Source organism: Salmo trutta, unplaced genomic scaffold (assembly GCF_901001165.1).
Source record: "Salmo trutta unplaced genomic scaffold, fSalTru1.1, whole genome shotgun sequence".
In the NCBI taxonomy this organism is placed as follows: domain Eukaryota; kingdom Metazoa; phylum Chordata; class Actinopteri; order Salmoniformes; family Salmonidae; genus Salmo; species Salmo trutta.
The window spans coordinates 536,469-547,844 of NW_021822554.1; the positions used below are offsets into that span (position 1 = coordinate 536,469).

At 39.5% G+C, this 11,376-nt stretch overlaps 20 non-coding genes across 20 annotated transcripts; all 20 read right to left on the reverse strand.

Annotated features, from left to right (window-relative positions):
- Nucleotides 1-909: 909 nt before the first annotated feature.
- On the reverse strand, nucleotides 910-981 carry trnaq-cug (transfer RNA glutamine (anticodon CUG)). Its single transcript has one exon. It is a non-coding gene; the product is annotated as a tRNA-Gln (tRNA).
- Nucleotides 982-1,608: 627 nt separating this feature from the next.
- trnai-aau (transfer RNA isoleucine (anticodon AAU)) lies at nucleotides 1,609-1,682 on the reverse strand. The gene has a single exon. It is a non-coding gene; the product is annotated as a tRNA-Ile (tRNA).
- Nucleotides 1,683-1,906: 224 nt separating this feature from the next.
- Nucleotides 1,907-1,978, reverse strand: trnaq-cug (transfer RNA glutamine (anticodon CUG)). The gene has a single exon. It is a non-coding gene; the product is annotated as a tRNA-Gln (tRNA).
- Nucleotides 1,979-2,883: 905 nt separating this feature from the next.
- On the reverse strand, nucleotides 2,884-2,955 carry trnaq-cug (transfer RNA glutamine (anticodon CUG)). The gene has a single exon. It is a non-coding gene; the product is annotated as a tRNA-Gln (tRNA).
- A 115-nt stretch (nucleotides 2,956-3,070) lies between these two features.
- trnaq-uug (transfer RNA glutamine (anticodon UUG)) lies at nucleotides 3,071-3,142 on the reverse strand. Its single transcript has one exon. It is a non-coding gene; the product is annotated as a tRNA-Gln (tRNA).
- A 573-nt stretch (nucleotides 3,143-3,715) lies between these two features.
- Nucleotides 3,716-3,787, reverse strand: trnaq-cug (transfer RNA glutamine (anticodon CUG)). The gene has a single exon. It is a non-coding gene; the product is annotated as a tRNA-Gln (tRNA).
- Nucleotides 3,788-3,902: 115 nt separating this feature from the next.
- trnaq-uug (transfer RNA glutamine (anticodon UUG)) lies at nucleotides 3,903-3,974 on the reverse strand. Its single transcript has one exon. It is a non-coding gene; the product is annotated as a tRNA-Gln (tRNA).
- Nucleotides 3,975-4,572: 598 nt separating this feature from the next.
- trnaq-cug (transfer RNA glutamine (anticodon CUG)) lies at nucleotides 4,573-4,644 on the reverse strand. Its single transcript has one exon. It is a non-coding gene; the product is annotated as a tRNA-Gln (tRNA).
- Nucleotides 4,645-4,759: 115 nt separating this feature from the next.
- On the reverse strand, nucleotides 4,760-4,831 carry trnaq-uug (transfer RNA glutamine (anticodon UUG)). The gene has a single exon. It is a non-coding gene; the product is annotated as a tRNA-Gln (tRNA).
- A 579-nt stretch (nucleotides 4,832-5,410) lies between these two features.
- Nucleotides 5,411-5,482, reverse strand: trnaq-cug (transfer RNA glutamine (anticodon CUG)). The gene has a single exon. It is a non-coding gene; the product is annotated as a tRNA-Gln (tRNA).
- Nucleotides 5,483-5,597: 115 nt separating this feature from the next.
- On the reverse strand, nucleotides 5,598-5,669 carry trnaq-uug (transfer RNA glutamine (anticodon UUG)). The gene has a single exon. It is a non-coding gene; the product is annotated as a tRNA-Gln (tRNA).
- Nucleotides 5,670-6,243: 574 nt separating this feature from the next.
- On the reverse strand, nucleotides 6,244-6,315 carry trnaq-cug (transfer RNA glutamine (anticodon CUG)). The gene has a single exon. It is a non-coding gene; the product is annotated as a tRNA-Gln (tRNA).
- A 114-nt stretch (nucleotides 6,316-6,429) lies between these two features.
- On the reverse strand, nucleotides 6,430-6,501 carry trnaq-uug (transfer RNA glutamine (anticodon UUG)). The gene has a single exon. It is a non-coding gene; the product is annotated as a tRNA-Gln (tRNA).
- A 757-nt stretch (nucleotides 6,502-7,258) lies between these two features.
- Nucleotides 7,259-7,330, reverse strand: trnaq-uug (transfer RNA glutamine (anticodon UUG)). The gene has a single exon. It is a non-coding gene; the product is annotated as a tRNA-Gln (tRNA).
- Nucleotides 7,331-7,901: 571 nt separating this feature from the next.
- trnaq-cug (transfer RNA glutamine (anticodon CUG)) lies at nucleotides 7,902-7,973 on the reverse strand. The gene has a single exon. It is a non-coding gene; the product is annotated as a tRNA-Gln (tRNA).
- A 115-nt stretch (nucleotides 7,974-8,088) lies between these two features.
- Nucleotides 8,089-8,160, reverse strand: trnaq-uug (transfer RNA glutamine (anticodon UUG)). Its single transcript has one exon. It is a non-coding gene; the product is annotated as a tRNA-Gln (tRNA).
- A 573-nt stretch (nucleotides 8,161-8,733) lies between these two features.
- Nucleotides 8,734-8,805, reverse strand: trnaq-cug (transfer RNA glutamine (anticodon CUG)). The gene has a single exon. It is a non-coding gene; the product is annotated as a tRNA-Gln (tRNA).
- A 114-nt stretch (nucleotides 8,806-8,919) lies between these two features.
- trnaq-uug (transfer RNA glutamine (anticodon UUG)) lies at nucleotides 8,920-8,991 on the reverse strand. Its single transcript has one exon. It is a non-coding gene; the product is annotated as a tRNA-Gln (tRNA).
- A 572-nt stretch (nucleotides 8,992-9,563) lies between these two features.
- Nucleotides 9,564-9,635, reverse strand: trnaq-cug (transfer RNA glutamine (anticodon CUG)). The gene has a single exon. It is a non-coding gene; the product is annotated as a tRNA-Gln (tRNA).
- Nucleotides 9,636-9,750: 115 nt separating this feature from the next.
- On the reverse strand, nucleotides 9,751-9,822 carry trnaq-uug (transfer RNA glutamine (anticodon UUG)). The gene has a single exon. It is a non-coding gene; the product is annotated as a tRNA-Gln (tRNA).
- Between the last annotated feature and the right edge of the window lie 1,554 nt (nucleotides 9,823-11,376).

Here is an 11,376-nt window from a genome sequence, read left to right on the forward strand (position 1 = left end):
CCGGTTAGTCGAGGTAAAATGTACATGTAGGTAGAGTTATTAAAGTGACTGCATATATAATAACAGAGTAGCAGCAGTGTAAAGAGGGGGGATGCAAATAGTCTGGGTAGCCATTTGATTAGATGTTCAGTAATCTTTTGGCTTGGGGGTAGAAGCTGTTTAGAAGCCTCATGGACCTAGACTTGGCGCTCCGGTACAGCTTGCCGGTCAGTTGCAGAGAGAACAGTCTGGCTAGGGTGTCTGGAGTCTGACCATTTTTAGGGCCTTCCTCTGACACCGCCTGGTATGGAGGTCCTGGATGGCAGAAAGGCACCACCTGAAGCATACACTGTATATGTACTTCAATAAAAATGTGTTGGATGTAAAGGATATGTCACTCTTTTGTGCCACTGTTTTTACTTAAGGCACGAGGGGCTGTAGTATATGGCCAATATACCGCGGCTAAGGGCTGTTCTTAGCCTCGACGCATTGCTGAGTGCCTGGATACAGCCCTTAGCCATGGTATATTGGCCATATACCACAATCCCCTTATTGCTATTAAAAACTGGTTACCAACGTAATTAGACCAAACAAATGTTTTGTCAGACAATCAGTATTCAGGGCTTGAACCACACAGTTTATAAATACCTTTTTACACTGTAAACAAATGGAGACAATGTAAAAAAAAAAGGTGTATATATAGACTTTTATTTGACATGGCAGATAGCAGAGGAGCTAGGAGTGAGTCACACTACAATTGGCAGATTTAACAAAAATGTATGGAAATATGTTCCTAACGACTTTGATGGTGTGTGACTATTTCGTGTTAATTAATTGTTTAGGAATACAGTAACATTCACAACAGATTGTATGATACCGAATCAACCTTCCTAGTGAAGACAAGTGTGTGTTCAGCCGCAAAAGGCAGGCAGGTCCTACCGAGATTTGAACTCGGATCGCAGGATTCAGAGTCCTGAGTGCTAACCATTACACCATAGAACCTATTGTGGCAGTGTGAACTGAAATGAAACATATTTATGGTAATGTTTGCGCCTTGTGTATGTTGGAAATCAGCAGTCGCAAGGAATTCCTTTTAAGGAACTAGGAACTGGCATTGAAAAGTTTTGTAGAAGTGTTAAACCAGAGAATATCAACAACCTCACTATTTTAGAGGGGAAAAAGCCCTCCGAATTTGAAAATGCAAGTTACTTGCTTGAGTTTGAGTTGAGATTCCGTGTTGAAGGACGCTCATTGCCCAACTCGAGTGAAAAAAAAAATCTATTGGCTAGTACAGGTATCGAACCCGCGACCTTATTAGCACGACGCTCTAACCAACTGAGCTAACCTGCCTTTCGGAACCCATAGAATTTGCATAACACTATATAAGGTGAGAAAAGACTCAATAGCAGAGTGTCATAACAGTTATTGACCGCACCAGAGAAACAGTCGAGAAAAGACTTGCTTTAGGACGGGTATCAAACAAGCGACATTCAATTTATTAGCAAATTAGCTAACCGGCCTTGTGCGATAAATTGGAATTTCCATATCCATAGTTTATTTATCCAAAGCAAAGCCTCAATTAAACGAAATATTCTAAAGGTAATAGACAACACGAGAGAAAATAGGTCTTGGCCTGCACGGGTATCGAACCCGCGACCTTCGCGTTATTAGCACGACGCTCTAACCAACTGAACTAACGGGCCTTCGTAATGTGCGAACATTTACATATTTCCAACGCAAATAACGTAGTTAGGAAAAACTTTGGTAAACGTTTGATTGACTCTTTTTGGAGAAGCGGACGACTATTAACTTTACATATTACCTTTATAGTAGGAATTTCTTGTGGCTTAGTGTTATTTCTAACATTAGATGGAGGGTATCAAAGCTGTTCGCCCTCGCAGAAGTTCATTAATCGCAAAAACCAGATAGGTCCTACCGAGATTTGAACTCGGATCGCAGGATTCAGAGTCCTGAGTGCTAACCATTACACCATAGAACCACACATCACAGAATAGCACTAATGGCTTACTTAGCGCTTAATTTAGGTGGAACTCGCGAACGGATGATTAAAATATGATACCTTTGGGAGGTGAAAAGGTTGTTCCTCGTCCGTTTTGAAGGGAAAATACATAAAAAAACGTGACTAATATATCAATCAAACTATCACAACCACAACTGAAATACCAATTATTTCTGTATTACCAACAAGGTTGGTCGAACTCCGAGTGCAAATCTCATACTCCTCTCCTGTCAACTTTAAAATAGTCTTGTGTGAAAGAAACAAGTGGGTGGGAGTCGATACACCATAGAACCATATTGAAAATCCATTTGGGGATTGTACAGAAAAAAAATTCTGCATTTTAATTAGCAAATGTGGACTGTCGTTCCTTCACGTGTTGCAAATACTTTCAACAATCGTTGGACAGCTATATTCCAGTTCCACGAGGCAGATTAATTCACATGGTAGGTCCTACCGAGATTTGAACTCAGATTGCAATATTCAGAGTCATGAGTGATAACCTTTACAGCATAGAATGCTGTACTCAATAGTCTGTGATGGGTTCAGATTTTACTGTCCTTGGTTCACCGGAAAAACAGAAAAAATATTTTCTGGCCCGAAACGGTATCACCTGGGCTACCCTACCATGTAACAACTTGGAAATGCACATATTTCCAACACGATTGATGTCATGAGGGAGAAAAAAATCTAAAATATTTTCAGTTCATTGGGGGGCAGCATGTATTCAATTAACAAACGTACTAGGCATTCATAGTAAGAATTTCCTGCAGGCTAGCCATTCGTGCATACCAAAGACTGCTTATCGACTCCCACCCTCTTGTTTTTTTCACACAAGACTATTTTAAAGTTGACAGGAGTGCAGTATGTCACTGAAAATTCAAGGTAGGTCCTAACGAGATTTGAACTCGGATCGCAGGATTCAGAGTCCTGAGTGCTAACCATTACACCATAGAACCCCATATAGAGTAATTATAGAAGTGTTCAGATTTTCCTGTCATTTGTTCACCGTATAAACAGATAGAAAAGAGATTATTGGTAGGCCATGTGAATAATTCAGCACCAAAGCTAGAAAGGTTCTACCGAGATTTGAACTCGGATCACTGGATTCAAAGTCCAGAGTCCTAACCATTACACCATAGAACCATATTGAAAATCGATTTGGGAATTGTACAGAAAAAAAATTCTGCATTTTAATTAGCAAATGCGGACTGTCGTTTCTTCACGTGTTGCAAATACTTAAAAGAATCGTTGGACAGCTATATTCCAGTTCCACGAGGCAGATTAATTCACATGGTAGGTCCTACCGAGATTTGAACTCAGATTGCAAGATCCATAGTGATAACATTTACTGTACTCAATACTCTGTGATGGGTTCAGATTTTACTGTCCTTGGTTCACCGGAAAAACAGAAAAAATATTTTCTGGCCCGAAACGGTATCAGCTGGGCTACCCTACCATGTAACAACTTGGAAATGCACATATTTCCAACAAGATTGATGTGATGAGGAAGAAAAAAAATCTTAAATATTTTCAGTTAATTGGGGGGCAGAAAGTTTTCAATTAACAAACGTACTAGGCATTCATAGTAAGAATTTCCTGCAGGCTAGCCATTCGTGCGTACCAAAGACTGCTTATCGACTCCCACCCACTTGTTTCTTTCACACAATACTTTTTTAAAGTTGACAGGAGAGGAGTATGTCACTGCAAAATCAAGGTAGGTCCTACCGAGATTTGAACTCGGATCGCAGGATTCAGAGTCCTGAGTGCTAACCATTACACCATAGAACCCCATATAGAGTAATTATTGAAGTGTTCAGATTTTCCTGTCATTTGTTCACCGTATAAACAGATAGAAAAGAGATTATTGGTAGGCCATGTGAATAATTCAGCACCAAAGCTAGAAAGGTTCTACCGAGATTTGAACTCGGATCACTGGATTCAAAGTCCAGAGTGCTAACCATTACACCATAGAACCATATTGAAAAATCATTTGGGAATTGTACAGAAAAAAAATTCTGCATTTTAATTAGCAAATGTGGACTGTCGTTCCTTCACGTGATTGCAAATACTTTCAACAATCGTTGGACAGCTATATTCAAGTTCCACGAGGGAGATTAATTCACTTGGTAGGTCCTACCGAGATTTAAACTCAGATTGCAATATTCAGAGTCCTGAGTGATAACCTTACAGCACAGAACCTGTACTCAATAGTCTGTGATGGGTTCAGATTTTACTGTCCTTGGTTCACCGGAAAAACAGAGAAAGAAATATTTTCTGGGCCGAAACGGTAATCACCTGGGCTACCCTACCATGTAACAACTTGGAAATGCACATATTTCCAACAAGATTGATGTGATGAGGGAGAGAAAAAAAATCTTAAATATTTTAAGTTCATTGGGGGGCAGAAAGTTTTCAATTAACAAACGTACTAGGCATTCATAGTAAGAATTTCCTGCAGGCTAGCCATTCGTGCTTACCAAAGACTGCTTATCGACTCCCACCCTACTTGTTTCTTTCACACAAGACTATTTTAAAGTTGACAGGAGAGGAGTATGTCACTGCAAAATCAAGGTAGGTCCTACCGAGATTTGAACTCGGATCGCAGGATTCAGAGTCCTGAGTGCTAACCATTACACCATAGAACCCCATATAGAGTAATTATTGAAGTGTTCAGATTTTCCTGTCATTTGTTCACCGTATAAACAGATAGAAATGAGATTATTGGTAGGCCATGTGAATAATTCAGCACCAAAGCTAGAAAGGTTCTACCGAGATTTGAACTCGGATCACTGGATTCAAAGTCCAGAGTGCTAACCATTACACCATAGAACCATATTGAAAATCTATTTGGGAATTGTACAGAAAAAAAATTCTGCATTTTAATTAGCAAATGTGGACTGTCGTTTCTTCACGTGTTGCAAATACTTAAAAGAATCGTTGGACAGCTATATTCCAGTTCCACGAGGCAGATTAATTCACATGGTAGGTCCTACTGAGATTTGAACTCAGATTGCAATTCAGAGTCCATGAGTGATAACCTTTAACTGTACTCAATACGTCTGTGATGGGTTCAGATTTTACTGTCCTTGGTTCACCGGAAAACAGAGAAAATATTTTCTGGCCGAAACGGTATCACCTGGGCTACCCTACCATGTAACAACTTGGAAATGCACATATTTCCAACAAGATTGATGTGATGAGGGAGAAAAAAAATCTTAAATATTTTAAGTTCATTGGGGGGCAGAAAGTTTTCAATTAACAAACGTACTAGGCATTCATAGTAAGAATTTCCTGCAGGCTAGCCATTCGTGCTTACCAAAGACTGCTTATCGACTCCCACCCACTTGTTTCTTTCACACAAGACTATTTTAAAGTTGACAGGAGAGGAGTATGTCACTGCAAAATCAAGGTAGGTCCTACCGAGATTTGAACTCGGATCGCAGGATTCAGAGTCCTGAGTGCTAACCATTACACCATAGAACCCCATATAGAGTAATTATTGAAGTGTTCAGATTTTCCTGTCATTTGTTCACCGTATAAACAGATAGAAATGAGATTATTGGTAGGCCATGTGACTAATTCAGCACCAAAGCTAGAAAGGTTCTACCGAGATTTGAACTCGGATCACTGGATTCAAAGTCCAGAGTGCTAACCATTACACCATAGAACCATATTGAAAACCCATTTGTGAATTGTACAGAAAAAAAATTCTGCATTTTAATTAGCAAATGTGGACTGTCGTTTCTTCACGTGTTGCAAATACTTAAAAGAATCGTTGGACAGCTATATTCCAGTTCCACGAGGCAGATTAATTCACATGGTAGGTCCTACTGAGATTTGAACTCAGATTGCAAGATCCAGAGTGATAACATTTACTGTACTCAATACTCTGTGATGGGTTCAGATTTTACTGTCCTTGGTTCACCGGAAAAACAGAAAAAATATTTTCTGGCCCGAAACGGTATCACCTGGGCTACCCTACCATGTAACAACTTGGAAATGCACATATTTCCAACACGATTGATGTCATGAGGGAGAAAAAAATCTAAAATATTTTCAGTTCATTGGGGGGCAGAAAGTTTTCAATTAACAAACGTACTAGGCATTCATAGTAAGAATTTCCTGCAGGCTAGCCATTCGTGCGTACCAAAGACTGCTTATCGACTCCCACCCATCTTGTTTCTTTTCACACAAGACTATTTTAAAGTTGACAGGAGTGGAGTATGTCACTGCAAAATCAAGGTAGGTCCTACCGAGATTTGAACTCGGATCGCAGGATTCAGAGTCCTGAGTGCTAACCATTACACCATAGAACCCCATATAGAGTAATTATTGAAGTGTTCAGATTTTCCTGTCATTTGTTCACCGTATAAACAGATAGAAATAGATTATTGGTAGGCCATGTGAATAATTCAGCACCAAAGCTAGAAAGGTTCTACCGAGATTTGAACTCGGATCACTGGATTCAAAGTCCAGAGTGCTAACCATTACACCATAGAACCATATTGAAAATCCATTTGGGAATTGTACAGAAAAAAAATTCTGCATTTTATTTAGCATATGTGGACTGTCGTTTCTTCACGTGTTGCAAATACTTAAAAGAATCGTTGGACAGCTATATTCCAGTTCCACGAGGCAGATTAATTCACATGGTAGGTCCTACTGAGATTTGAACTCAGATTGCAAGATCCAGAGTGATAACATTTACTGTACTCAATACTCTGTGATGGGTTCAGATTTTACTGTCCTTGGTTCACCGGAAAAACAGAAAAAATATTTTCTGGCCCGAAACGGTATCACCTGGGCTACCCTACCATGTAACAACTTGGAAATGCACATATTTCCAACACGATTGATGTCATGAGGGAGAAAAAAATCTAAATATTTTCAGTTCATTGGGGGGCAGCATGTATTCAATTAACAAACGTACTAGGCATTCATAGTAAGAATTTCCTGCAGGCTAGCCATTCGTGCGTACCAAAGACTGCTTATCGACTCCCACCCTCTTGTTTTTTTCACACAAGACTATTTTAAAGTTGACAGGAGTGGAGTATGTCACTGAAAATTCAAGGTAGGTCCTACCGAGATTTAACTCGGATCGCAGGATTCAGAGTCCTGAGTGCTAACCATTACACCATAGAACCCCATATAGAGTAATTATTGAAGTGTTCAGATTTTCCTGTCATTTGTTCACCGTATAAACAGATAGAAATGAGATTATTGGTAGGCCATGTGAATAATTCAGCACCAAAGCTAGAAAGGTTCTACCGAGATTTGAACTCGGATCACTGGATTCAAAGTCCAGAGTGCTAACCATTACACCATAGAACCATATTGAAAATCAATTTGGGAATTGTACAGAAAAAAAATTCTGCATTTTAATTAGCAAATGTGGACTGTCGTTTCTTCACGTGTTGCAAATACTTAAAAGAATCGTTGGACAGCTATATTCCAGTTCCACGAGGCAGATTAATTCACATGGTAGGTCCTACTGAGATTTGAACTCAGATTGCAAGATCCAGAGTGATAACATTTACTGTACTCAATACTCTGTGATGGGTTCAGATTTTACTGTCCTTGGTTCACCGGAAAAACAGAAAAAATATTTTCTGGCCCGAAACGGTATCACCTGGGCTACCCTACCATGTAACAACTTGGAAATGCACATATTTCCAACACGATTGATGTCATGAGGGAGAAAAAAATCTAAAATATTTTCAGTTCATTGGGGGGCAGCATGTATTCAATTAACAAACGTACTAGGCATTCATAGTAAGAATTTCCTGCAGGCTAGCCATTCGTGCGTACCAAAGACTGCTTATCGACTCCCACCCACTTGTTTCTTTCACACAATACTTTTTTAAAGTTGACAGGAGAGGAGTATGTCACTGCAAATCAAGGTAGGTCCTACCGAGATTTGAACTCGGATCGCAGGATTCAGAGTCCTGAGTGCTAACCATTACACCATAGAACCCCATATAGAGTAATTATTGAAGTGTTCAGATTTTCCTGTCATTTGTTCACCGTATAAACAGATAGAAATGAGATTATTGGTAGGCCATGTGAATAATTCAGCACCAAAGCTAGAAAGGTTCTACCGAGATTTGAACTCGGATCACTGGATTCAAAGTCCAGAGTGCTAACCATTACACCATAGAACCATATTGAAAATCCATTTGGGAATTGTACAGAAAAAAAATTCTGCATTTTAATTAGCAAATGTGGACTGTCGTTTCTTCACGTGTTGCAAATACTTAAAAGAATCGTTGGACAGCTATATTCCAGTTCCACGAGGCAGATTAATTCACATGGTAGGTCCTACTGAGATTTGAACTCAGATTGCAAGATCCAGAGTGATAACATTTACTGTACTCAATACTGTGTGATGGGTTCAGATTTTACTGTCCTTGGTTCACCGGAAAAAACAGAAAAAATATTTTCTGGCCCGAAACGGTATCACCTGGGCTACCCTACCATGTAACAACTTGGAAATGCACATATTTCCAACACGATTGATGTCATGAGGGAGAAAAAAATCTAAAATATTTTCAGTTCATTGGGGGGCAGCATGTATTCAATTAACAAACGTACTAGGCATTCATAGTAAGAATTTCCTGCAGGCTAGCCATTCGTGCGTACCAAAGACTGCTTATCGACTCCCACCCTCTTGTTTTTTTCACACAAGACTATTTTAAAGTTGACAGGAGTGGAGTATGTCACTGAAAATTCAAGGTAGGTCCTACCGAGATTTGAACTCGGATCGCAGGATTCAGAGTCCTGAGTGCTAACCATTACACCATAGAACCCCATATAGAGTAATTATTGAAGTGTTCAGATTTCCTGTCATTTGTTCACCGTATAAACAGATAGAAATGAGATTATTGGTAGGCCATGTGAATAATTCAGCACCAAAGCTAGAAAGGTTCTACCGAGATTTGAACTCGGATCACTGGATTCAAAGTCCAGAGTGCTAACCATTACACCATAGAACCATATTGAAAATCCATTTGGGAATTGTACAGAAAAAAATTCTGCATTTTAATTAGCAAATGTGGACTGTCGTTTCTTCACGTGTTGCAAATACTTAAAAGAATCGTTGGACAGCTATATTCCAGTTCCACGAGGCAGATTAATTCACATGGTAGGTCCTACTGAGATTTGAACTCAGATTGCAAGATCCAGAGTGATAACATTTACTGTACTCAATACTCTGTGATGGGTTCAGATTTTACTGTCCTTGGTTCACCGGAAAAAACAGAAAAAATATTTTCTGGCCCGAAACGGTATCACCTGGGCTACCCTACCATGTAACAACTTGGAAATGCACATATTTCCAACACGATTGATGTCATGAGGGAGAAAAAAATCTAAAATATTTTCAGTTCATTGGGGGGCAGCATGCATTCAATTAACAAACGTACTAGGCATTCATAGTAAGAATTTCCTGCAGGCTAGCCATTCGTGCGTACCAAAGACTGCTTATCGACTCCCACCCTCTTGTTTTTTTCACACAAGACTATTTTAAAGTTGACAGGAGTGGAGTATGTCACTGAAAATTCAAGGTAGGTCCTACCGAGATTTGAACTCGGATTGCAGGATTCAGAGTCCTGAGTGCTAACCATTACACCATAGAACCCCATATAGAGTAATTATTGAAGTGTTCAGATTTTCCTGTCATTTGTTCACCGTATAAACAGATAGAAATGAGATTATTGGTAGGCCATGTGAATAATTCAGCACAGAAGCTAGAAAGGTTCTACCGAGATTTGAACTCAGATCACTGGACTCAAAGTCCAGAGTGCTAACCATTACACCATAGAACCATATTGAAAATCCATTTGGGAATTGTACAGAAAAAAAATTCTGCATTTTATTTAGCATATGTGGACTGTCGTTTCTTCACGTGTTGCAAATACTTAAAAGAATCGTTGGACAGCTATATTCCAGTTCCACGAGGCAGATTAATTCACATGGTAGGTCCTACTGAGATTTGAACTCAGATTGCAAGATCCAGAGTGATAACATTTACTGTACTCAATACTCTGTGATGGGTTCAGATTTTACTGTCCTTGGTTCTCCGGAAAAACAGAAAAATATTTTTCTGGCCCGAAACGGTATCACCTGGGCTACCCTACCATGTAACAACTTGGAAATGCACATATTTCCAACACGATTGATGTCATGAGGGAGAAAAAAATCTAAAATATTTTCAGTTCATTGGGGGGCAGCATGCATTCAATTAACAAACGTACTAGGCATTCATAGTAAGAATTTCCTGCATGCTAGCCATTCGTGCGTACCAAAGACTGCTTATCGACTCCCACCCACTTGTTTCTTTCACACAATACTTTTTTAAAGTTGACAGGAGAGGAGTATGTCACTGCAAAATCAAGGTAGGTCCTACCGAGATTTTGAACTCGGATCGCAGGATTCAGAGTCCTGAGTGCTAACATTACACCATAGAACCCACATATAGAGTAATTATTGAAGTGTTCAGATTTCCTGTCATTTGTTCACCGTTATAAACAGATAGAACTGAGATTATGGTTAGGCCATGTGAATAATCAGCACCAAAGCTAGAAAGGTTCTACCGAGATTTGAACTCAGATCACTGGATTCAAAGTCCAGCAGTGTAACCCATTACAACCCATAGACCCATATTGAAAATCCAATTTGGGAATTGTACTAGAAAAAAAAATTCTGCATTTAATTAGCAAATGTGGACTGTCGTTTCTTTCACGTGTTGCAAATACTTAAAGAATCGTTGGACAGCTATATTCCAGTTCCACGAGGCAGATTAATTCACATGGTAGGTCCTACTGAGATTTGAACTCAGATTGCAAGATCCAGAGTGATAACATTTACTGTACTCAATACTGTGTGATGGGTTCAGATTTTACTGTCCTTGGTTCACCGGAAAAACAGAAAAAATATTATCTGGCCCGAAACGGTATCACCTGGGCTACCCTACCATGTAACAACTTGGAAATGCACATATTTCCAACACGATTGATGTCATGAGGGAGAAAAAAAATCTAAAATATTTCAGTTCATTGGGGGGCAGCCATGCTATTCAATTAAACGAAGGCTTACTAGGCATGTCATAAGTAAGACTTTCCTGCAGGCTAGCCTTCGGGCGTACCAAAGACTGCTTATCGACTCCCACCCTCCTTGGTTTTTTCACACAAGACTAATTTTGAAGTTGACAGGAAGTGGGAGTAATGTCACTGAAAATTCAAGGTTAAGGTCCCTAACCGAGATTGAACTCGGAGCGCAGGATTCCAGAGTCCTGAGTGCTAACCATTACAACACACCAGACGAACCCCATATAGAGTATTATTGAAGTGTTCAGATTTTCCTGTCATTTGTTCACCGTA